Source organism: Astatotilapia calliptera, chromosome 3 (genome assembly GCF_900246225.1).
Source record: "Astatotilapia calliptera chromosome 3, fAstCal1.2, whole genome shotgun sequence".
Lineage (NCBI taxonomy): Eukaryota > Metazoa > Chordata > Actinopteri > Cichliformes > Cichlidae > Astatotilapia > Astatotilapia calliptera.
The window spans coordinates 19,739,744-19,766,833 of NC_039304.1; the positions used below are offsets into that span (position 1 = coordinate 19,739,744).

At 40.3% G+C, this 27,090-nt stretch overlaps 1 protein-coding gene and 2 long non-coding RNA genes across 3 annotated transcripts in view; 1 reads left to right on the forward strand and 2 right to left on the reverse strand.

Annotated features, from left to right (window-relative positions):
• Positions 1 to 27,090, reverse strand: part of LOC113018834 (obscurin-like) — a 159,194-nt gene that overhangs the window by 36,576 nt on the left and 95,528 nt on the right. The window lies entirely within an intron of this gene.
• LOC113018853 (uncharacterized) lies at positions 8,762 to 12,268 on the forward strand. Its single transcript, XR_003271866.1, has 3 exons — positions 8,762 to 8,794; positions 10,772 to 11,029; positions 12,156 to 12,268. It is a non-coding gene; the product is annotated as an uncharacterized LOC113018853 (long non-coding RNA).
• On the reverse strand, positions 26,535 to 26,835 carry LOC113018864 (uncharacterized). The gene is made up of 3 exons (XR_003271878.1): positions 26,803 to 26,835; positions 26,660 to 26,722; positions 26,535 to 26,559 (listed from the first exon to the last, which is right to left on the reverse strand). It is a non-coding gene; the product is annotated as an uncharacterized LOC113018864 (long non-coding RNA).

A 27,090-nucleotide genomic window follows, 5' to 3' on the forward strand; every position in this document is an offset into this window, starting at 1 on the left:
TGGAGTCCCAGACACACGACTTGAAATCAGCCTCAGGACCTCAGCAAGGAGATGAGAACAAAGCAGAACGAGAAGCAGTGACAGCAGCTGAACTTTGACCTGAACAAAATCTTGACTTGGCTGGGAGAAACAGAGGAAGAGCTGGAGCAGCAGCGTAGACTGGAGCTTGACACTGACATCCAGACGATTGAGCTGCGTATTAAAACCCTGAAGGAGCTACAGAAGCAAAAGGGTCAAGCTAAGGAGGAGTGGAATAAGGAGAAGATGCAGGATACTGGAGAAAAGCACTGCCTCAATTGGGGCCAGAACCAGTATGGACAGAACTTTGAGCAGCAGCACCAACGGATGCAAACGGACTGAAAAGGAGGAGGGCAGGACCCCAGGGCACGCTTCAGGCCGTGGTTTACCCAGAACACCAGAACAGGAAAGTGATGAACACAGACACCCACACAAACACACACATCTACATGCACTGACTCAGAATGAAGAGAAACACATACGAACATATGCACTCGTTGATTGAGTGAGAAATGACACACACACCTGCAAAAAATCAATATGCTGTTTCACTTCACTGAAAAGTGATCCACACACACACACATCTACAAGCTTGTGCAATAAAGAGTGATACACACACACGCTGATGCAATGAAGAATGCTTTACTAACAAATGCTGCACACAAACATCCGAATATGGAGTCGGTTACAACAATAAGAAGCCATTGATTGTTATTTGGTTAAATGCATTTCATGCCACACAGAGGGCATCTGTGTAGATTTAGGGGACAAGGTTTAAAGTAGTTTGGTTGTGAAAACAATGTCTGTGCGTGATGTCTGTTTATGGCTTGAGGCCTCCACTGAATTGTGTACTGTGCTTCACACACCCTGATAAGGAGCAGTGGTACAGAGTGAAAATGATGAGTGAATGATGTGAGTTTTATTTCGGAGCGAATATCAAAAGGTTGTGTTGATTTGACTCAGTTGTTTAAGTTTCCGCCAAAGCAAAACATTTGTGTGTAACCAGTGTCTACTATTGAATCAAGTCAATCCAACATGTCTTTGTCAGTGAAAAAAAAGGAGTTACGGTGCCTGTAGGCCTACACAATACAGTGTGTGAAGTTTTGGTTGATTTTTGGGTTTTGTTTGACACTAGGTTGATTCTATCAGTGAGGTTTGGATTGTTCTCTTTCTCTAAGAAGAAGAAACTGTAGAAAAAAAAACTTTTGTCTTATCGATATTAAACCCAACCTCTCCTTTTCCTGTAAAGTAAAACTTTTTTACTTTATCTGTGGATCAGAGTGCAGCAGGCTGGATGTGACGATGGGGCACTCTTTGCTCTGCATCTTTTTATGTACACGTCTTTTTTAAGTACACGTCTGACATTGTTTGAATGGCAGCGATTAATGAAAATGTTTCTGATTTGTGAAAATTACAGTGAGTCACTGCTTTAACCTGTTTACCTGAGAGCTGGAACAAAGCAGACTTGTGATATTTTGTGATTGTTTAAGCCAAATGTGTGAGAGTTGTTTTGGGAGAAAACAAATGTTGTGATTACTGTTTCAGCTAAAAAGGTGTCTGAAAAAAGTTTCATTTTATATTGATTTTATTAGCTGTATAATGTCTGATGAGATTTTATTCATTTTTAGCATCTTGTACAGTCATCTATGAAAATCCTGAAGGTAAGAAGTATCTGGACTGATTTTTACATTTATATGTGTTGTTTAACATAATTTAATGACTGAACCTCAATCTGTTAATAAATCTCAACATAAAATGTAATCAGATTACAATCAGACTGTCACTTTAAAATAAATTAGTTCATTTTTTGAATTTGAATGTCAGTTTAGCCTCATCTTCACTCAAATACTTACATCATCTTAGAGATTTAATTGTGACACACATTAATATGACCGCTTACAGCACAACATTATTTCCAGTGTAAATAAACTGGCTGACAGTCTGGCAGCTGAATTAAGGCCACACAGTCACAGAGTTGGGGAAAAAAAGAGACTATAGATTTTCTTCTGATCTGATAATAAATCTATAATGCAACTGATGTCTCCATCCTTAAATCCTTTGGGTTTCTTGGCTGCTGCTTGCGAACTTCAGTTCCCTCCTCAGGATTTCTGTAGAACTGAAGTCTGGAGCCTGGCTAGGCCACTCTGTGACCTTAATGTGCTTTTTTTTTAGCCACTCCTTTCTTGAATTGGTTGTATGTTTTGGTTCAGTGTGATTCTGCAACACCTGTCCATGACTTCAGTGTTCTGGCCAGAAAAAGGGTTCGCATACAGTATATGACCTCGAGTGTTAGCTCCTCGGCGCAACAAAGTTGTCCTGTACCCTTAGTGAAAAATATCCCAAAGCATGTTTCCACCTGTGTCCTTAACGTGTTGTTCTTTGGGTCATACTAAGCATTTCTTTATATCCAAACACAGCGGGTCTAGTCACTGTCAAAGATATTATTTTGATTTCACTGGACAACCGCATGTTTCCCCAATCCTCCTCTGAATCTTTTATGTTCACTGGCAAACTTAAGACGGGACTGCACATGTGCCCGCAAACTTGGAACAGAAGAAAATGATTTTGTGGACCTTAATACTCATTATGAGCTATATTCCACATTTGTCCGGAGGAGCTCGAATTCTGGCTGGGCTGTAGGGAATCAAATACTTATTTCACTCAATAACATGCAAATCAGTTCATAACTTTTGTGTGATGTGTTTAAACTAAATTTTAGGCTGATATTGTCATGAACCTGGGTTTGAACGAAGGCGGGACAGAAAAGCAGACTCAATACACTCGCTGAGAACTATATGCAAGACTTTATTTACAGAGGAGTCAGGCAAAAAACAAGAAAAACAGGGGTGACAAGGAAACTGGAACAGTTTATGAAGAAGGCTGTTCTGAGACGCTGTGATCGGAGTCATGGGAGTCTGCTAAAGAGGGAGAAACGATCAGTTTGCAGGTAAAGCAGCAAGTGAATCAGGAAAGTAGGACAGTGCCGCCGGCTTACATGCAGGGCCAGGTTGAAGAGCTTCAGTGGGGGCGGAGGCCATGGGAGAATCCAGAGAGAGTGAGTATGAGGGGAGGAATGGTTCCTTGAGTACTCATGAACGTCGAGACTGACAGGAGGACAGGCAGGCACAGGGACTGATTGAGAAAGAATGGAAAAGCCAGTGCTGGGGGAAGTGAGCAATGAGCAGTGAATCCAGAGCAGGATGGCACGGAGACCACAGTAGGTGACTGAACGAACTGGCAATGAATAGCAGGCTGCGCTGGCTTAAATCGTCCGCTGTGACTGACAGCGAATGAGACTCAGGTGGGGGCAGGCGGCTCTGCCCAAGAGAGTAACCGGTGAACCATCCTGATGACAAAAACACTGCATGACAGATATTCAGTTTTTCCCCATTAAAATGAAACTACCACAGAAAATTAGAGACTGTTCGTTTCTTTGTAAGTAAGAAAAAAAATAGGGAGGGGTTCAAATGATTGTTTCTCCCACTGTATCCACACATTTTCTAAAAACAGCTTTTTAGGTTCAGTGTTGTGGGCAGTTAAAAATTTTTTAGTATTAAAAATATAATTTAATGTGAATATTTTTTGCCAGAATAAAATTAAACTTTTATAGTATAAAATTGAATCCTTGTTTATTATCTAAAAGTTGGTGTTGCGTGAGAGGGTGCTGTGACACCCAAATGTCCCTATTTGCCAAGGCCTTCCCAAGGTCAAAACGGGCTTCATGTACTAAGTCCATGCACATAAATCTGTGAATAAATCATGCCAATTAAACTTTTGATGCTCCAATTGCAATCTTTTAACAGTCTGATGATATTTTCATAACTGAATTTGTTTGTGCTTTATAAACAACAGCTGGGTGTTTTGTGGTCACCTTACTCTTATGATACGATTTTTTATGCCTTCTTTTCTCCCCTTGGTTATGTGAACAGTTCGCATTAAGCCCACTGTGACCCTGCAGCCATCCTGGACTCAGATATACAGCGGTGAGACAGTCACTGTCAGATGTGACATTCAGGGAGGTGAAGGAGCTCAGTGGACGTATGAATGGAGACAAAACAAGTTAAACACACCTCCAACATCCAATGAATACAGAATCAGCAGCGCTACTGAGTCTGACAGTGGAGGATACAGCTGCCGGGGCAGAAGGACCTATATGTTAACAGAGTGGAGTGATACCATCACACTGACTGTATCATGTAAGTTGGAGATGTTTCACCCAGATTATCAAAATAAGTGAAAACACTTGTTTTTCTTGCAGATTTGTAGCTTTTTCTTTTGTGCAGCTCAGTAAAACGTTTTGTTTTCAGTTTTTTTTTTTTTTATAACTTTTTATTTGTCAGTTTACAGTATGAGAATACAAAACCTAGGGTCAGCATAGGAGACATACACAATTCCAGTAATAGCATCTACTTACATCGTGGTAATATTCAATTATTCAGTGCAAAGGTAGTACACAACCCATTTTTCCCAGAGCTTCTTGAATTTCTCAAGCTCGAGTCTAAGGACAAAGGTAAGTCTTTCCATTCCAAAAATTTCTTCCACTATCCCGCGCCATTGGGCCCGAGTTGGAGGGTCTGCCTTTAGCCATCTTCGGGTTATGGCCTTCCTGCAGCCAGCCAAAAGTATTTTCAATAAATAATTATCTTTATGTGGGAGTGCCGTAGGCAATTTGCCAAGATACAGCGTTTCAAATGAATAGTCTATTTTAATCCCAATTATGTTGTTTATCTTAAGGGCCACCTCCCCCCAATATGGCTGGATCCTTGGGCAGGCCCAGAAGACATGAAAATGGTTTGCCATGGGGGTTCCACAACCTCTCCAACATAGGCCCTGGCTCTGTGAGCCGGTTTGCCGAGCTGTGAGTTTAGGAGTGTTAAAGAATCTCACTACATTCTTCCAACCAAACTCTCTTAAGGACCTTGAATTTGCAGTGGTTGCCTGAGACTCACATATTCCCCACCAGCTGTCCTCTGAAATTTGTGAGCCTGATTCCCTCTCCCATTTTTGCTTAATGTACAACGTAGAATGATTTTTAGAGGCTTGTATACTACCGTATATTTTTGAGACCATCTTTTTAGGGTCCTTTCTCTTGTATGCCTCTTGAAAGATATGAATTAGGTTGTATTCGTTTTCATCTCTGAATAGTAACGTCTTGTTGTAATAGTCTCTAACCTGCAAGTATCTAAAGAAGTCATGCTTTGCCAATCCATATGTATCTGAGATGGTTTTATAGCTTTGGAATCCCCCATTTGTTGCTAGTGAACAAAAAGAAGTAATTCCTCTCAGAGTCCACTGTTTAAAGGTCCCATCCAGCCTGGCAGGCACAAACTCCGGGTCATAAGCTATCCAATTCAAGGTCCTAGCCTGTTTTTCTATTTGTAGTTTCCCCACTACCCTGAACCATAGTTTCAGGGTGAACCGGGTCAAATGGTTCAAATCTTTGTAAAATTTTTCAGCTTGGTTCTTATTTCCTAAAAGAGACTGTAATGGGAAGTCTAATTGTGTAATTTCCATATTTTTCCATTTAGCTTCATAGTTTGGGGAGCACCAGTTTACCAGGGGCTTCAGTTGTGCGGCGTAGTAGTAATCTTGTAAGCACGGCAAAGCTCTCCCTCCCTTCTCTTTTTTCAGTTGCAGCGTTTTGTACTGGACCCTCGGTCTTCTGCCGTTCCAGATGAACCGTGAGATCCATCTGTCCCACTCGTCAAATTGTTTTTGGGGTATCTCCAGGGGTAGTGACTGGAAGAGATAGAGATTTCGAGGCAGAACGTTCATTTTAATTATTTCTATTCTATTACTCTTATCCAAAGGGAGGAGAGACCACCGAGTTAGGTCAGATTTGATCTCTTTGTTGAGGGGGCAATAATTAATTTCATAGAGTCTAGACATGTCTTTCGTTAGGTTTACTCCCAAGTATTTTATTGTGGGAGAGTCCCATTTGAAGTTAAATTTCTTTACAGTTTCCGGTCGAGGTGTATAATTGAACGTAAGGGATTGAGTTTTTTGAATATTTAATTTATAGCCAGAGTAGTGATTGTAGGCTTTTAGTAAGGTCATCAAGTGGAACAAACTAGATTCAGGATTTGTAATAAAAAGAAGAACATCATCCGCAAACATACAAGTCTTGTGTTCTTCACCCCTGATCATTATTCCTTGTATTTCAGAGTTTTCTCTAATAGCCTGAGCCAGAGGCTCAATGTACAAGGCAAACAGGGACGGGCTCAAGGGACAGCCCTGGCGTGTCCCTCGCTTCAAAGTAATATTTTGAGACAGGTGTCCATTAATCCTGATCCTGGCTGTTGGGGAGTAATACAGTGCTTCGATACATTTAATGAAGCCATCTTTAAATCTGAATCTTGCTAGTACCCTAAATAGATATTCCCAACCCACCGAGTCGAATGCCTTTTCGGCATCTAGGCTGACCAACATTGCACTAATATTTCCTGATGTTATATGATCCATCACTTGTAGCGTTCTCCTCAGGTTGTCCTGAGTCTGTCTATTTGAGACAAAGCCTGTCTGATCTAAATCTATCAGCTCCGGGATAATTGATTCCAGTCTCTTAGCTAATATTGAAGCAAATAATTTATAGTCCACGTTAAGGATAGAAATTGGCCTATACGAGCTGCATTCTTTTTTATCTTTGCCGTCTTTTGGGATAATTGAGATAACTGCTTCTCTCCAAGATTGTGGGGCTACTCCTGTTCTTAGTGTATGATTAAAGCAATTAAGCAGCACTGGTGTTACTTGTGTCCTAAATGCTTTATACCATTCGGACGGATAACCGTCTGTGCCTGGTGCCTTATTCGCCTTCAGCCTGGAAATGGCTTTATGCAGCTCTTCAGCGGTTATCTCAGCCATGAGTTTTTTATCTTGCATTTCTCCTATAGATGGTAGGTCTAATGAGTTTAGAAAGGCTTCCATCATTGTATTCTCTACTAAGGGAGGTTGGGTATATAGGTCTTTGTAATACTGTTCAAATGCCCGTTGAATATCTTCCAGTTTACTGCAAATAATTTGTGACTCAGGGTTCCTGATTTTATGAATTCTGTTCTTTTCCTGTTGTTTTCGCAGCCTTCACGACAGAAGCTTCAGCGCCCTAGGTCCCGTCTCAGTTTGTTTTCAGTTTGACAACAAAAAAACGTGAAAAGCAGCTTTTTATTCACAGTGAAGAGAACAAAACATATCAGAGTAACTTCTCTGCTGTGCAGCTCTAATACATGAAGTGCAGAACAAATGCTGAACCTGTTTCAGCTGCTCCACCACATCCACTAAGAACAACAGTTACATCCAATTGTTGTTCTGCTGTATTTGATGCAGTTTGTTTGTTTGTTTTTGGCAATGTTGGTAAATTCAGAGATTTTAATTTTCACAAATCTTTTAACTCATTAGAAGATTTATAGAAATCCATCATTAATGTAAAAAAAATCTGTCATTCTACAAATTAATTTAAATATACATCTGTTTCTATGTACATGTAAGTATGTACATGTGATTTCATAGAAAGGTAGAAAGAATGTGTTTATTATATTATTTTATTAAGTTAACTGTAATATGGGGTGGGAATGCTGTAGCTTCACCAGTAAAGTTTTATAATATTTGATCATTTACATATTTCCATCCAGTTCTTTAAATTGTTCTGATTCAGTCATTTACTTTTATGTTTTTTTTTTTAAAACTGAACTGCAGCGAAACCAAAGGTCAGACTTGGTGCTGATAGGACAGCTGTTCCAGTAGGGGGCAGTGTGACCCTGATCTGCTCTGTGAACCCATCATCATCATCATCATCATCTGGATGGATTTACTACTGGTACAGAGATGGGAAATCTTATGAAGCTGTGACAAATGGACAAATCAGTGTCTCAGAGGGAGGACGCTACAGCTGCAGAGGAGGAAGAGGAGAACCAGTTTACTACACAGAGGACAGTGAGACAGTTTGGATTGACACAACTGGTGAGTTTAAATGTAACTTCCTACAAAGCACTACATCTGATGGTAACTGTGCCTTTTGTCATTCATGTGTTTTTATTGTACTTTCTTGAACATTAACAGTCTCAATCAGACCTGTTGTGACTCTGCATCCAAACTGGTCTGAGATATACAGAGGAGAGACGATCACTGTCAGATGTGAGATCCATGGAGGAGACACTGAGTGGGATTATGAGTGGGAAACAAACAGCATCAGAAAACCTCCAAATCAAAATGAATACAGGATTAGATCTGCTTCATCATCCAACAGTGGAAACTATCGCTGTAAGGGCAGAATGAAAAGTTCACAGCATGAAACAACAGAGTGGAGTGATTCAGTCACACTGACAGTTTCTGACAGTAAGTCATGTTTGCTTTAAGCTGTTTGAACACTTTGTAAAATGTGTTTCTGTTCATATAGACTGAGATTATTATTCTTTGTATGAACTGAGCTCACTGTTCAGAGACTGTACTACATGTTCACTGAGAGAAAATCTTTGTTGAACAGATGAACCCCGTCCTGTCCTCACTGTGTCTCCATCATGGCTGAGTCCTGGAGCCTCAGTAACTCTGAACTGTGAGGTTGAACATCCGTCTGCAGGATGGAGCTTCTACTGGTATAAAGCTGTTCCTGATCTATCAGAGGAATCCTCCAGTTATGAGCTGCTACCTGATGGCAGTGGGACTGCACAGGACTCCTACATCATTCATGGACAGACACACACAGCAGGATATGTGTGCAGAGCTGAAAGAGGAGACCCAGAGTATCACACTGATCACAGTCAACCAAAGTTTGTCTGGTCTGCAGGTCAGTTTGTTTCTCTCTGTCCTTTCAATAAGCTCATGTTAGCTCATCATTTTTATTCACCAGGATTTAGACCATTAAAATCTCATTTCCATGCCGACCATTGATGTCTGTGTACATTAAAACTCCACAAAAGAAGAACTGAACTGAACATTTTTCCTTTCTCTCTGTGATCAAACTGAATTTCTTCGTTTCCTTTTCTTATTTTTCAGTTTTTATTTAATGTGATAACATGAAAAACAAAAGACATCTATGACATTTTAAAAACTTCCTGAAAATTCTCAAACTCTGTGTTTCCTAATTATACAGTTTATTTTATTAAATCATACATTTAAAAAGTCAGACATTTTTTTGGATTAGTGGCTTCTTGGTGTCACTCACTCCCTCTTCCCATCCTTTCCACGTACACACACACACACAGCCTCTCAGTGAGCGACCTGTTATTAGAATCATCATTATATATTTTATTTTCCTAATTATTATATTGATCAAACTTAGACATGATTAGCTTTGATCAGTATTAAGTGTCATGGTCCTGAGTCTGACGACTCAGTGTTTTGTGTTTCTTTATATTATTCTATGTTCTTGTTTATTCTGTTGCCATTTGTTAGGGTTTTGCTCTGTGCCTGCCTGCTCCCACTTCTCTGTGTTCCCTCTGTCTGTCCATGGTGTCACTGTGTCTGCTTGTGAGTCTGTCTGTTAAGTTCAGTGTCTTGTCTGGTTCTCTGTGTCTGTAAGTTTCCTGTTTTATTCTGAAGGTCTTTGTCTCATGTGAGTGTGTTCAGATTATGTTTCCCCTGTCTCTGATTTCTCCCAGGTGTGTTCCTCTCCTGTCTCCCATCCCTTGATTACTGCTGTGTGTATTTAAGCCCTGTGTGTTCTCCTGACTGTTGCTGGTTAGTCTGTGTTATCTCCATCTGTCATCTGTGTTCATTCCCTGCTTTGTTCTGTGTCACCTGCGTCTCCCTGCTTCGCCATTTCAGGGCTGTGTTTTGTTAGCCTTCCTCAGTTTATGTTTTGCTTAGTTTCCGTCCACACCTTTGCCATTTCTGTTTGTATCCCTCCTCAAAAGCCCACTAACATCACTAGTGCCTGCATCTTGGGTCCTTTAATAAATTCCACATGGCTTACCTCTCTGTCTGTGACATTAAGCAGTTAATCGTAATTAACTATCAGCCATATGACATATCGATTATGGTTCAGTGTTAAGCCATTACAAAACTTCAGAATCATCTGTAATGAAATGCTGGAGACATTATATATATATATATATATATATATATATATATATATATATATATATATATATATATATATATATATATATATATATATACACTTCACATTGCTGTAGAGACACAAACACTAATCTGCCAATGTCAAAGCGAGATCATATCTGCGCAGACAAAATCTTAAATTAGATTTTCTTATTTAAGAGGACTGGAAAGTTTTTGAAATAGCAGACTGTAATGTATTAATGTATTAATTTGTGTCAAAGACCAGAGTCAAAACTGAGCCCTGGTTTACTGTTTTGTCAGCCAGAGTTGAATGCTGTCAGGAAGCAAAGAGAACAAACAAAAGGTTTGCTGATATTAACTGTCTGATAATGATCTGTTGTATTATCAAATCTCATTCATAGATTTATTTGCAGTTATTTTTGGTTTAACAAGGAAAAAAAAAGATTTGGCACCAATGCTGTGGAAACATTAGTATAGATGTGTTTTTTGTTTTTAATAGAAAAATAAGTTGCTTATATTATTTTATTCTTTTTATGTTTAATATTTATTTTCTTTTTTTCCCCTTACAATTCTGGACCATTGACCCTATAATAAAGTTTTCAAACTTAAAATTACAGTTTGACCAAACAAAAACTGCATCCTACTGAAATATTATCACTGATCTTCAAACAAATATTTTCACTGTGATCTTTTGAATCCTAACATCTGTGAGCTTTGTCTCTTCACTGCATGTTGTTTCCAGATGTTCATTCAGCAGCGTCTCTCACAGTGAGTCCTGACAGAGTGCAACACTTCACCTCTGACTCTGTCTCACTGACCTGTGAGGGAAACTTCACTGAGTGGAGAGTGAGGAAGTTCTCTGAGGACGGCCGACTCTCTGACTGTAGGAGAATGACTGGATCCACATGTGACATCAACACATCAAAGTCAGATACTGCAGTGTACTGGTGTGAGTCTGGATCAGGAGAGTTCAGCAGTGCAGTCAACATCACTGTACAGAGTATGTTATTATACATTTACTTCTTGGATCTGAATGATTTAGACGTCACATGAACATTTGTCTCAGCTTTGCTGTATGTGAAGTAATTCTATGTGGCAAAACAAACAAAACCGAGAATTTCAGACAATTTTAGGCACCAAATCATGAAAATATTCTTGGTTGTTCTCATTTCATATGACATTTTCATAATCTAATTTGTCAAAATTTGTAGACACCAAAAATTATTTTTTCTTTTGTATTTAAACCACTAAAAATCTCAACATCTCTGTCCTCAGTGTTATTACTGAGAATCATCATGTAAAAAGGTGCAGTTGGATCAAAGGTTGTGCTGTGTGTGAGTTCTCCTGAGTGCAGTGTCACTTGCACTGTGCACAGCTCCATGACCTAATCTCCTCCACCTCTCCTCTTGCAGCTGTGCTAAAAACACATCTCACTACTACAACAGTCACATTAAAACATTAATATCATCATCTAATTTAGTCAGATGCTTGTTAAACATGTGCATTTCTGATTGTGGAGTGGAAACCTTTTCAGCTTTGCAGCAACTGGAATTTGAAATGTTTGTTAGATTTTTTCTTCTTCAATATACTGTAATAAACATGTTCTCATCCTCTCTGATGATGCGTTAAGCCATACCTTAACGCATCATCATCATCATCATCACAGTCCCAGTCAAAACTTCCACCGTCAAACAAGAAAACTTATTGGGATGAGGTTTTGGTTTAGTGAAGTTTTTGTGTTGACATGTAATCTGAACTTAACCTTTTCACACTTCAACCTCATGACCTCCTACTGGTTCTGTTATTGAAAGACAAGTGAGGCTAATTTTTGCAGGTTGCTGAGTGCAGCACTTTTACTGAGGTGACTGCTGTGACTTACCTGAATGTAGCATTTGTTGCGCTTCATTCCTTTTACATAAACAATAAACAAGACCTTAAAAGATGCAGTTTTCATGTTGATCACAATTCAAAACAAGTCCTATAGAAATTAGTCTTTAGATACAACATTAGATCTTCATCCTAAAAGAAACATTTGAGTAATCCATCCTTGTTATTATGTCTCACCTTTTTCTAAAAGTGTGCACCAGCTGATGTGACTGAAACAATTGTGTGTGATTGTGTCACAGATGATGATGTTCCTATCCTGGTGAGTCCTGTTCATCCTGTGACTGAGGGAGCTTCTGTTAATCTGAGCTGCAGTTTGAGAACACAAAAAATACTTTCCAATGTGTTTTTCTATCACAATGACAAACTTATTCAAAATGATACCCGAGGGGAGCTGAAGATCTCTGCAGTGTCAAAGTCTGATGAAGGTTTCTACAAGTGTCAGTACTCAGGAAGAGAGTCAGCACAGAGCTGGATGTCAGTTAAAGGTGAGCAGGATCAAAACATTTGATGGATTTTTATAAATGAGTTTCATGCTTGAGAAGAAACATTAGATTGTCTGTTTAATGCTTGAAGAGAACTGAAATATGCAGTATAATAATAAGTATTATACTTTATTATTACTTAATTATTATTAGTCATTTCAGCAGCTGTGTCAGGAGCTGACAGCTCTTCATCTCCTGTGTGGTTGATGGTTGGACTGGTTTGTGGAGTCTCTCTCATTATTATTCTCCTGCTCTTGTTGTATCGCTGCAGACAGTCCAAGTGTAAGAGCCTCTTCTTTTCATGCTGTATTAGAGAGTTTATTTACTACATACACTTTAATTATTCACACATATACATGTATTCTGATCTCATGACACTAAATATCAGTGGAACAATTTATACATGACAAACATGTGTAATAACATTTGTCTCTTTCACAGATTCCTGCTTCACCAGGTTGGTAAAATACTTTTTATTATTATTTTAAACAAACATCAGTTACTTTTAAGTTTATTGTGTTTATTTCATGTTTTAGGTCGATCCAGTCTGAGAGTCACAGTCCGGGCTCCTCCACAAATCATGGAGTCAACCAGAATGAAACTCATGAGTACGGCTCTCTTCAACATGGTCAGCATTGAAAAACAGTCTTTATTATTCAATTCAATTCAATTCAATTTTATTTATATAGCGCCAAATCACAACAAAAGTCGCCTCAAGGCGCTTCATAGATACAGAGAAAAACCCAACAATCATATGACCCCCTATGAGCAAGCACTTTGGCGACAGTGGGAAGGAAAAACTCCCTTTTAACAGGAAGAAACCTCCAGCAGAACCAGGCTCAGGGAGGGGCGGCCATCTGCTGCGACCGGTTGGGGTGAGAGAAGGAAGACAGGATAAAGGACATGCTGTGGAAGAGAGACAGAGGTTAATAACAGATATGATTCAATGCAGAGAGGTCTATTAACACATAATGAGTGAGAAAGGTGACTGGAAAGGAAAAACTCAATGCATCATGGGAATCCCCCGGCAGCCTACGTCTATTGCAGCATAACTAAGGGAGGATTCAGGGTCACCTGGTCCAGCCCTAACTATATGCTTGTCACGGCGGGGTGCGCCGATGAGTAAGGAAACAGGACCCAAAAGCAGATGAAGACGAGGAGTTGTAAGTTTAAACAGAAAAGTGATCCTTTATTAGATTACGGCAGGGGTTAACCAGGAACCTAAAGCAAACTGACTAAGAAAAAACACTAAGAAACAAAACCTATGACATACAATGACAAAAACTGTAACTATGACTATGGTGGAAAAACAGGCTATGACTATGACTGAGGTGGGAAAAACAGACGACCCGACCATGACATGCAGAAAACAGAGGGCTTAAATACATACACGAGGTGATCAGGGGAAGTGGAGACACATGGGGGAACAGCTGACTGACATAAACCTAAATGACAGGACCAGAAGGAGGAAAGCTAAATACAATGAACAAAGAACACATGACACTGTCAGAATAAAACAGGAAACACTAAAACTAGACATGACAACACAACTTAACAGACCTAATACGTGATGAATAATACAAGAACCCAGAACATAGAAAACCAAGGGAACAATAATAAATAACAGCTTAAACTAAAGCTAGATAGGAAATGACACAAAAACTAATCACATATCAAAATGAGACAAATACAAAAATGAACTCAGAGCGCTGGGTCAGAGACCCAGCCTGTGACAATGCTTTAGCAAAAAGGAAAGTTTTAAGCCTAATCTTAAAAGTAGAGATAGTGTCTGTCTCCCGAATCCAAACTGGAAGCTGGTTCCACAGAAGAGGGGCCTGAAAACTGAAGGCTCTGCCTCCCATTCTACTTTTAAATACTCTAGGAACAACAAGTAGGCCTGCAGAGCGAGAGCGAAGTGCTCTAATAGGGTGATATGGTACTACAAGGTCATTAAGATAAGATGGGGCCTGATTATTTAAGACCTTGTATGTGAGGAGCAGGATTTTGAATTCAATTCTGGATTTAACAGGAAGCCAATGAAGGGAAGCCAAAACAGGAGAAATATGCTCTCTCTTTCTAGTCCCTGTCAGGACTCTTGCTGCAGCATTTTGGATTAACTGAAGGCTTTTCAGTGAGTTTTTTGGACATCCTGATAATAATGAATTACAGTAGTCCAGCCTGGAAGTAATAAATCCATGAACTAGTTTTTCAGCATCACTCTGAGACAGGATTATCATTATTAATATTGACTTTTAAAATCAGTCTTCATTAACAGTAACAGTTTTTAGGTTCAGTTTGTGGTCAGCAGGTTTTAAAAGAACACTGACACATGCACATAAAATCAGACATAAACAGGATTTTACAAACCTGAATGTTTCTTTAACTCGACTGAAAGAATCCACAAATGTTTCATCCTGCAACTAAAAATATGTACATTTTAGGAACAGATGAACACCGAGATGTCACCTACTCTGTTATTGAGAGTAAAACCTTTGGAAAGAAAAGTGAGTACACAAATACATGCAATGTAAACAATAAATAACTAAAAACACTCAACAAAAACATGGTTTAGAAATATTAGCAATGTTTCAAAAAGTATGATTGTCAAATGTGGATTCATCTGATCGTCTTCACAGGGGAGCATCATAAACCAGATGAAACTGTTGTTTACTCTGAAGTGAAGATAAGAGCTGCAGGTACAGTCACAGAGTTTTGTGTTATTTTGTCTGCTTTATATACACTATGATCCATCTGTATGTCCCCAAATTAAATAGCTTTTTTTCATGTGTTTGTGCCAATTCTGAAATACATGTTATATTATTGTTTCTTACTCCTTATAATTCCCTCGAAGCACAGGCAGACGCAAGTGGTTTTCTGTCACTGGTTTATTTGAAGACTTCTCTCCAAAGCCACCGTGAAAACTATACAGCATTAACAAAATAAAAGTCAGCATAAGACACAGCAGTAAAAACACTGTACAACAAACACGATAAATAAATATAAATACCTCGTTGGCTGCATGCTGCAAAAAGGGAATTAGCCGCCGTTCTTCTGAGGTTTCCTTTAACCGTTTAACCGTGTGTAGTCAAAGTCCACTTAACATGTCTTTCAATAAAAACCATCCTTTCTGCGCGCTTACAGGTGTTTTTCTTCAATCTACCCAAAGAGGAAACTAGCGCAACTTGTAAGCGAACTTGACTTTCAAAATAAAAGCACCAAAACGTTAACTACAAAAAACAAACAAAGTAATGTACAGCTTAAACAATTTACAATCATGACATGGATCTTGACAAGATAAAGAAATAATCCAAATTATATACAATGTCATCATGCCAACAGTTACACTCCTTCTCAGTTTTATCTTACACAAGAAGTGTTGCAGTCAGTTAGGCTTTTTTGGGTTAGTCATTAAGTCTGGTATTTATTTAGCCTGATACTCTTAATGTGTGTTATTGTTGTCGTTCAAATGACTCAAACACAGACACACTGTGTGAACAGTGTGAACAGATGTAATGAGTGATTCAGAAAACACAGCAGGTCAGAATGTTTGCAAAGAACAAAGAAAACAGCTTCCTCCACGGTTTGAGTTCAGTCTCTTCATCAGATCGGTTGTCGAAAGTTTAACACGTTCATCTCACATTTAGTCAGTTCAGAGGTGACTTTTTCCAAAGGTCTCCATCATGGACATATTTAGTTCTGCTAACAGGTTAGTGTGTCAAAAGCTCCATAAATCCTAAACTTGGTATGACTCAGCTCTCAGGTAAGTCTCTGCAGATGCCTGATGTGCCAGGATGGATCTCAGACAAAGAAGACAGACCTGGTAGGTAAGGCTGCTTAGTTTAGCAGGTGAGTATATAAACATCACAAGTCATGTGGTCTTAGTGATGTTACCAACTGAGTAGTTCAACAGTCTGGCAATGAGTACCTGGGAGAGCTGGATTTCAACACAGCAGTGAGTGCAATGAGTATCAGATGCATCTGAGTTCAGACAGCCAGAGTTTATTAGTCTCCATCCACCTCTCACACACAAATAAGACACAAGCTGAAGTGTTGCTGCTGTTGCAGGAATTGCCGTCTTGTGTGTGACTGGGTGCAGTAAGGAGTGTATGTGATGTGTGTGTGAGCATGCGCGTGAAGGAAACGCGGTGAGCGAAAGAGGGAAAAGAGAGAGTGTGTCATGGGTAGAGTGGGCGACCGGGAGCAGCGTTCTAACAGGCTACAGCCTATGCAGTGTGTTTTCGAAGTGTGCAGTACTGTTATTAAAGCCTCATCGACGAACGCGGCCGTGACTCTGGCAGACGAGCTGAACACTTTCTATGCTCGCTTCGAGGCTGCAGCTAAGGACTCCAACAATGCTAGTGCTAGCGGCGCTAACGGCTGCAGACAGGAAGATACTGCCAGCACCGGAAACGTGCTCGTCATCTCCGAGCATGAAGTAAGGAGAGCCTTCAAGAGAGTGAACACCAGGAAAGCAGCAGGACCAGACGGCATCCCAGGTCGTATCCTCAGAGACTGCGCATACCAGCTAGCTCCTGTGTTCACTGAGATATTCAACATCTCTTTATCTCAGTCGGTCATCCCCACATGCTTCAAAGAGTCCATCATTGTTCCTGTCCCGAAGAAACCCCACCCTGCTTCTCTCAATGACTATCGCCCTGTAGCCCTCACCTCAGTAGTGATGAAGTGCTTTGAACGCCTGGTCAGAGACTTCATCATTTCTTCACTACCAGACACACTGGACCCACTACAGTTTGCTTACCATTCAAATCGTTCCACAGACGATGCCATCTCTCATCTCCTCCACACATCACTCACTCACTTGGACACTAGAAGGGGGAATTATGTTAAAATGCTCTTCATAGACTACAGCTCTGCATTTAACACCATAATTCCCTCCACACTCACCACCAAGCTGGAGCATCTGGGACTCAGCTCATCTATGTGTCAGTGGATCTCCAACTTCCTAACTGGCAGACCACAGGCAGTAAGGATGGGCGGACATGTCTCAGCCTCCACCACTCTCAGCACTGGAGCCCCCCAGGGGTGTGTTCTGAGCCCCCTGCTGTACTCTCTGTACACATATGACTGCGTGGCCACTACCAGCTCCACCACCATTATCAAGTTTGCTGACGACACCGTCGTGGTGGGCCTGATCTCTGATAACAACGAGACGGCCTTCCTGAAGGAGATTAGGAATCTGGAGAACTGGTGCCAGAGGAACAACCTCCTTCTAAACGTCAGTAAGACAAAGGAGCTGATAGTGGACTTCAGCACTAAGCAGGAGAGGAACTACCAGACCCCCGTCATCAACGAGTGTCCAGTGGAGAGAGTGGACAGCTTCAAATACCTCGGAGTTCACATCACGCAGGACCTGTCATGGTCCTGTCACATCAACACCGTGGTGAAAAAGGCCCGTCAGCGTCTCTACCACCTCAGACACTTGAGAGACTTCCAACTGCCCTACAAGGTGCTCAGGAACTTTTACTCGTGCACCATAGAGAGCATCCTGACGGGAAACATCTTAACCTGGTTCGGGAACAGCACCATGCAGGACAGACGAGCTCTACAGAGGGTTGTGCGGTCAGCTGAGCGCACCATCCGCTCCGAGCTCCCTGACCTGCACTCAATCTACAGCAGGCGGTGCTGGACCAAGGCCAGGAAGATCGTGAAGGACCTCAGCCATCCCAACAACGGACTGTTCTCTCTGCTGAGGTCAGGAAAGCGATTCCGCTCCCTGAAGACCAACACAGAGAGACTGAGGAGGAGCTTCTTCCCGCAGGCGATACGGTCTCTCAATCACACCACCACACAGTACTGACCCACACATATGGTTCTTACACACACACACTGGACTTTCTGGACATTGTTATCACTTAAATCACTTTAAGCATATTTGCACTGCACAAGACATAATGTGGATTGCACAACACTGGTCACTATAGTCTTCATTTCCAGTTAATACTTGTACAGCTGCTGTTATTGTGTGTGTGTGTATATATATATTTATTTATTTATATTTCTTCATACATTCTTATATAGTTCTATACTGTGTATTGTGTATTTTGTTGTACAGTTATTTTATTTTCAACTGTAATTTATATATTTTATCTTATTCTTTCCCAGTTAAATTTACCCTTCATTCTAATTTGTGTTGTACAGTTATTTCATTTTTAACCTTAATTTTTTTATATTTTATTCCTTCCTAGTTAAATTTACACTTTAATTTTTCATATTTATTTCCTATCTTTTTTTTTTTTTTTTTTCTTTAGGTCACGAGCAGTTGTCCAAGCATTTCACTGCATATCGTACTGTGTATGACTGTGTACGTGACAAATAAAAATTTGAATTTGAATTTTCATCTCTTCAGTACTCTCCGGTGCCTCGGTCTGCCTCACTACTCCACAAAAGTGAAGGGAGTTAGCCCCGAAGGAGGACAAACTTCGGCCCTGGAGGAAGCATCTCCCCTCGCGTCTCCCGACCACGGTCATGGGACTGACGGCGAGTGTCGCGAAATCAGTTTTACCCTGGTTCTTTTTATTCCTCGAGCATCCAGAGATGGCACCGGACTCAGTAGTCATTTTCACAAAACTTTTATTCATCTTTATTCATCTTCATTTATCTTTACTCTTCTTCATTTAAGCATGCACTTCTAGAAGGGAAGATGAGGCCGGTGTCCCTCTGCAAAAATCTTCCCCCTTTGTCTGTGAAACAAAGTTTTTATAGGATAGACCCTATCATAAAACCCCCACGGTGTGCTGGAAACTCTGTGTCTGTGTGAGTGCTCGTGAGTGAGTGTGTGCGCATACCTGTGTGTATGTGTGTGCACATGAGTGACTGTGCGTGTGGATGTGTGTGCGTGACAACTAAAACACTGTGGGTGTAGGTGACTCCCTAGAGGTCATAAAACCCCTCTCCCTTCTAGACCACCGTTACAAGTATCATAAATGTTGCAACCCCCACCCTAAAGCTTCCTCTGGGGAATTTCCACTCAGTGGGGGAGAAGCCTCCTACAATCCATTCCTAAGTTCAGAACACAAAGAGGCCTTTATTACTCTACACACAGTGTCTCTACAATAGTTCTATATTCTACAATAACACATTTCTAAACTCTAAATCAGCTAAATATTCTACACGAGGAATGGTTAACACTGCTAACAGTTGATTTTTATTTCAATATCAGGATTTTAAGTCCACATGTGTCCAACAGCTCTGTGTCATATATCTGCTGATAAAATGTATCCTGAGCTCTGACTTCTCTTTTAGAGGACAGTCTGATGTATGCTGAGGTCAAACACCCAAAAAAAGAAAAAGCCAAGAAGAAAGCAGGTAAGCAAATTCTGCCATCACCTCCAGTGAATGTTGTTCAACATGTTTATCTGGTCTTAAAATCTTATTTCCACTCACAGGAAAATCAAGTCCTGCAGCTGATGCAGCAGTTTATTCTGAAGTCACGTTAGGAAGCTTTCCTGGTAATTATGCTGCCATGCAGGACGAGTTATTCTTCAAGTTATTAAATGGCGAACATCCTGAAACTTGGACATTTGTGTTCTTTGTGTGTTTGTCTTACAGGTCAGTGAGGAGAGCTGCAGCAGCAAAGCCAAAAAGAAGCATTTTATGAATCCACTGTTGCTCCTCTGCTGCCCAAATTAGGGGTGGGTTTTTATCATCGATTCATCGATTAAAATCGATTCTGGCTTGGATAACGTAAAATCGATTCATTAAAATCCTGAATCGATTTTTTAATATAAATTTATTTTGTCCGAAATGCCAGAATCTCTGGTGACATCTCACAAAATTTCAAGAACCACCAAACAGTTAAGACAGTAAATGAGAGCAGGTACAGGGATTCTGCACATAGACTTAAACACACAGCGCGACCCGCGGATCAGGATCAGTTAGATGTCGCCTTTCTCACAGTCGGGGCTGAAAGCCGACAGCTCACTGATCCGGGTCCGCGCTTTGTGTTCACGCCCTTTATGCGCTGATTCTAAAGCTGTTAGTTTGATCTCTCTCCAAACAATATTGACCGAACCAGCAGCAAAAGAAGATCCAAACGCTTCACATAAACATCGTCATGAATTCACTCTTTTACTGTTTTGCTTCCATTGCGATGCGCAGCTCTCTCTCTCTCCCTCCCCCTCTCTCTTTCTCTCTCTCTATCTTTCACTTTCTTCATTATTCGCTTGCTTGTTACGCACAAGTCTACTGTTGCTTACAGCGCTGTCGGCCGCTGTTTTTTTCCCTTTTACATTCTTCCGAAAAGAAAACCTCATTTCTGCTGTTCAATACTGAACAAATTTAAACTTTTTAAAATTATTCAAAATGCAAAATGCTTAGCCGTGTCTCTAATAAAACCGCTGTAACGTCAGAGGTAATGTTCATTAATTAATGGTTTTCTTTCGTTTTTGATGTACTGCAGAATATTTTTATAAAATCCCAGGCCAGGAAAATCACCTACATGTTTTTCTGTGTTTTATCTTCAGCTACTTTGACACAAAGGCATCTGCTGTGATGCTCACAGCTTGGATAAAGTCTTGCGAGTGTCAGCTTCCTTTTTATAGATACAAAAATATGTAAATGTACTGATTTGAATCATATTTCTGACTGTCAAAATTTCCCAGATTTAAATTGAATCGAATCGTGGATCGAATCGATTCGGGACCTTGTGAATCGGAATTGAATCGATTCTAGAAATCAATGACGATACCCAGCCCTAGCCCAAATATCAGACACACTCAGTTTTTTTTTCACTTTTGCTAAGATGACATTAAATAATAATATGACATAGATATAGTATCGGGGGCGTCCTGTGACTTGTACGGTAAGGCAAGCAGAGATGATGTTTGTAGTCTCTGTGAGGACCAGCTTTTGATGAAAAGTAAACTAAACTTAAAATAACTTGTTTATAATGTCAAAAATAAGGTCTACTTGTGACTTAAAAAGTAAATAAAATATATTTATCACAAAAATAGCTGAATAAAAAGGTTTGAACATGGTGTGAAGGTTAATTCTCAGGAGATTTAAAAATATTAATAAAAAGTTATTGGATTAAAAAGTAATGCAACATGTTACTACATAATATGACTTGAAATACACAAGCTAATAATCTCCATTTAACAATACAAACCTGAGGTTACAGTCCCACACACCAACACAAATCCCTGTCCTAATGAGGACACAAATGTGATCTTTCTCTTATTCAGGAATGAACAGAAACTCGACAGCAGGAAGCAAAGATGAAAACCAGCACAGAGAGAAGCGATCTTGATGGTGATTCTCTGTAGAAACATGAACAGGTAGAAACAGACGCTGCAGTCTGACTGCTCCTCTGTTTGTTACCTTTTGAAGTTCGGGTCCTGGGGTCAGCATTCACTCAACTTTAATATCACTCTTGGTTCTCGGCTAGGTTAGCATTAGCATGCTGTCTGTGTGCAGATGCTTTGACAGAGCCAAAGTTGTGTTACCAGCATTATACAGTATTTTCTGTTCTGGAAGCATGACAGTTTGCGCTTTACCATCATGCTCTTGTCCTTTTATGCAATAAAAATAAAAGTAATGTCCATATCCACGCTCTAGACTGTGCTACTATTTTCATCCTCTGCCATGAGGCATGATAAGAGGAATTGTTGGGCAAACAGACAAACAATTCCAATTTTATTATAATGAAATTAGTGCTGTATGCGTTAATGCGGTCATCACAATTAACACGATAAAATTTTTAACGCACTCAAGTCGGCTGGAGCGCAGAATGGACAAACTTCGGACAAAACTTTGAGTTAGTCTGTGGCGCTCCAGATGAGTTAATTGTTAAAACTGCAATCACGCATTAACGCCGAGTAAACCCTCACACGGACTACTCTGCATTAATTCGTTAACAGGGATTTGCCAATTTTGACGCGTTAATGCAGGTCGGTTTGCGTTAACGACGTTAATGCTGACGGCACTAAATTAAACTACTTGAGTCCTATCCCTACTCACATTTTTCTATTTTGAATGTGGGCTCCAGTAGATTTTCTTTGCGTAGAGGCTGACCTGCTGCTCTTTGTGGATTTACACAACTGAATTCAACCAGATGTCAAAAGATGTTTCACAAGCTATCATGGCTGAGGACTCACACTTGTGTGCTTCAATCCACACACAAATAAGAAGCAATTTGACCACCTAGTTAAACCTAGTTTACAAATGCTGAATAAATACTAATCACTTACACACAATTCATTAAGTTTAGCTTCATGAATCTGATAATTTTCTCTTTCAAAAACCTTTCTGTGCATGCAAATAGCCACTTTATTTGAAATAAACAAAAAACAAAGAATAAAAAAAAGTCAAAGTTTTTATTATGTGTTATATGATGTTCCCCACCCCAAGCTGAACATGTGTGAAGGTGCTGCTGGAGACCAGCGTTTTATGAAGACTAAAGACCACAAGACCATCTGTGCACACATTGTGGTTCACAAGAGTCCTGCCAGTCATGCAGACAGTTTTACAGACTTTCAACTTCAACAAATCATCAACATGAAGATTACAAAGAGCTGGGGGCTGTCGTGGTGCTTGGTCCGGACCCAGCGTTTTGAGTTTTGTTCTGATTTGATGTTTGATTTCTTCATGGTTATCTCTATTAGTGTTTACGTTTCGTTCTCAGGGTTTCCAGTTCTTAGGTTTTCTTCATGTGCCTCCGTTGTTTTTTGTGCCTAGTTATCCCTGTCCGTGTGCTCTCTCTGTGCTCTGTTTCGTGTCCCTGAATTTGTGTCGGTAAGTTCAGTCTGCAGGTTTCCAGTTTTACTTTGAAGGTCTGTGTCTCTTGTCTCGTCATGCTAACTAGGATCAGCTGTGCCTCCCTCCTGTTTGCCATCCCTCTGTGTGTGTATTTATAGTGTGGGGTTGCCTTTGACAGTGACAAGATTCTCCCATGTTTCACCCCAAACAGGACTGAAATTCTGTCACTTCATTTTCCTTCAAAGTCTGGCCGGCACAATAGTAAACCGGGACTCTCATGATTTTTCATTCCCCTCTTTGACTCAGATTAGTGTTTAGTCCTGTCATGGTCCCTCTGTTCTCATCGGTCTGACCTGCCATTTCTGCCTTATTCTCTTCGCCAAGCTCTCCCGCCACTATCTCTGTGTGTGTGTGTGTGTGTGTGTGTGTGTGTGTGTGTGTGTGTGTGTGTTTTCTGGTGTTCTGATCTTTGTGAAAGTATTGGGACTGTCAGGAGAGTTTCCACCTCTGGGCTACAGAGCTTCAGTTGATGCAGTGTCATTGTAAGACAAACAGTCAGTGTAACCATGGCTTGTAAGTCAAGACTGCCTTTCTGTGTGTAAAAATTACTTACCTGTTTTCTGCTTTATGTCCCCTAATCTTGAGAAGTGGAGCTGGAGAACTCAGAGACTTTTTATAAATAGTTCTGTAAAAGCTGTGGAGGGAGTGTTTTTGTATTTGGAGAATCCTGATATCAACAAGGCATTTTAATCCAGATAACTGCCACTCACTGGGGATTTTCTCCTTTCCGATCTCTTCTCTGCAAACCCTAGAGATGGTTGTGTGGAAAATCCCAGCAGATTTTCAAATAACTCAGACCAGCCTGTCTGACACCAACAACCATGTTACATTCAATCACCTTTATTCCTGATGCTCAGTTTGAAGATGAATAATATAGCAGACCAGTCACTAATAAAATGAGTCAATGAAATGTGGCCAAAACTGAAGATTAGGCTTAAAATGTTCCTTTTTGAGGAAGTTTATAATAAGGACTCGATTAGGGGACCCTGAATCCCTCACACTGCAGTAGGTCTAGTTCTAATCTGGGGGTTCCCATGATGTGTTTACACACCAGGTAAAGAGTAACATTTCATATTTCATGCAATAAAAAGTTATAAATGAATGATCAAACTATCATCATGATATCTCCTGATTAACTAACAGTGGGTGCAAAGCAGCTCTTTCTGTTTTCCACATTCACCAAAGAGGCAAAGTGTCAGTTTTGTACTTAAAGCTGTGGGCCAAATTAGCATGATGATGCATTTGTAAAACTGAAATTGGAAAGTTGTGCTAACGGTGCGCTAATTTAAAAAGATGCAGTCATTTCATTTCAATAATTACCTGCCAGATTAACAGCTCAGAAACGAGCCCAGCCAATGAGGGAGGGTGAGAGAAGGATCTAATTGTTTTAAATAATGATTTATGTTTTTCTGTACATGTAGCGCGCAGGTTACAGAATACAAAGTGGGTGAATCCTTCTGGATGAATCCTGCTTCAACCTGAGTTCTCAAATTTATCTTAAACTTTGACGTCACTGTGCTAAAACAGCCTTAGAAACCGATTTTAACTCAAATGTTTGCGCGCACATGTAAATGGTAAATGGCCTGTATTTGTATAGCGTCTTACTAGTCCCTAAGGACCCCAAAGCACTTTACACATTCAGTCATCCACCCATTCACACACTGGTGATGGCAGGCTACATTGTAGCCACAGCACCCTGGGGCGCACTGATAGCGGCAAGGCTGCCGGACACTGGCACCACCGGGCCCTCTGACCACCACCAGTAGGCAACGGGTGAAGTGTCTTGCCCAAGGACACAACGACCGAGACTGTCCAAGCCGGGGCTCGAACCGGCAACCTTCTGATTACAAGGCAAACTCCCAACTCTTGAGCCACGATCGCCCCATAAAACTGTCTTAGAAACAGATTTTAACTCAAATGTGTGCACGCACATGTGGGTGTGACCGATGCGCTCCGCTAACTTAGCACCTCTGTTCATATGGTGCTGATCATATAGCTGCGGGCAGCAGTTGTGTTTTGTATTGTATTTGGTGACAGTAGCAATAATCACTCACCTCAGTGTGAGGAGTTTCTTCCCATCCCTTTTTTTGTGCTTGTTGAGTGTTGAGTGGACTTTCTTCATCATAGCCACGAGCTCCCCTTGTTTTTGTGAAACTTCAGTGTGAGATAAGACCACTATCGGATAACCCTTCCCACATTTATCTATTATTATTCCAGCGATATTACTAGGGATGAGAAGTTCAGACATTTCAACACTGTGCTGAACTTGCTTAGCGCAGATGTTTCAACACACTGCTCCGAAGCCTGGTCCAAAACACCCAGATCACGTGACCACGACTTAACGAGGTTTTAGCAACCCAGTTTCTGCAGGTGGCGTACCTGCTGCTTTTAGGTATTGCCAGGCGCAGGTATTCCCAACCAGAGTCTTTTGGGCTGGGCCTTGTAATCACTGAATTAATGCTTATGATGCTACTGCTTCAATTAATTACACGCACATATTTAAAAGGAAGTGATACCCTCTGTGTTGTTATTATTTTTGCTGTGGCTTGTGAAAACTAATGTAGACTCTCCAACCACTTAAACATTGCAGTCCAAAGTGTAACCAAATAAACATTATACAGATATATAAATATCTTATTTTAATGATGAGAGAAAGCGAGAGAGCGAGACTGGTGAGTGAGCTCCATTCACTCCTATCAGCAAAAAGAGAGCGGCACACTGCGCTGTAAAATCAACAAAATATCTCACTGAACACCACCTCTGCGTTCAGGCAGGAAACAAAACACTGAAAACACACATTTTCAGCTCTGACTCCGACTGTTTTCAGGTTTTTTTACTTTCAACAGAAAATGTAATTTGCTGCACCAAGAGACGTCACACACTGCGGTATTCACACACTTCGTCACCATAAAGAATATGTTTATACTGCAAAAAGAAAAGGAAGAAAAACAGCTTTTTCATGTTTTTATACCAAATAATTCATTTTTACGTGATGCAGATCTTTAAACTCAGACAGTAAAAGTATTTGTTTGTGTCCATAGCAGCACTTCCTGATGTAACTCTGCTGACTTTAAGTTGCTGCTATCAGCTACTAAAAATCAGAGACTTTTTCTCACTGCTGTTGGAACAGGATACATTCAAAGTTTGATATTAAAGCTCAACAATGAATAAAAGGTGAATATGAAGAGCATGGATCTGAAACAAGGACACACCTCTGTGTGCTTTATGCTAAAAGATAGTACCAAATCTATATCATATTATTATTCAATATCATCTTAATAAACACTAAAAAGTGAGCGTGTCTGATATTTGGGCAGCAGAGGAGCAACAGTGAATTCATTAAATGCTTCTTTTTGGCTTTGCTGCTGCAGCTCTCCTCACTGACCTGTAAGACAAACACACAAAGAACACAAATGTCCAAGTTTCAGGATGTTCACCATTTAATAACTTGAAGAATAACTCGTCCTGCATGGCAGCATAATTACCAGGAAAGCTTCCTAACGTGACTTCAGAATAAACTGCTGCATCAGCTGCAGGACTTGATTTTCCTGTGAGTGGAAATAAGATTTTAAGACCAGATAAACATGTTGAACAACATTCACTGGAGGTGATGGCAGACTTTGTTTACCTGCTTTCTTCTTGGCTTTTCCTTTTTTGGGGTGTTTGACCTCAGCATACATGAGACTGTCCTCTAAAAGAGAAGTCAGAGCTCAGGATGCATTTGATCAGCAGATATATGACACAGAGCTGTTGGAAGTAGAGGTGGATTTAAACTCTGCAGATCAACCCTGATTTGTCAGCCACAGCCATTAACAGCATTAATGCTACGCTCCCCTTAATGATTCACGCTCTTTGTAGTTTCACTAGATTTTTACTTTAGCTGCCAAGAAAAGAACAGACTACTTTAAGTGCTAAG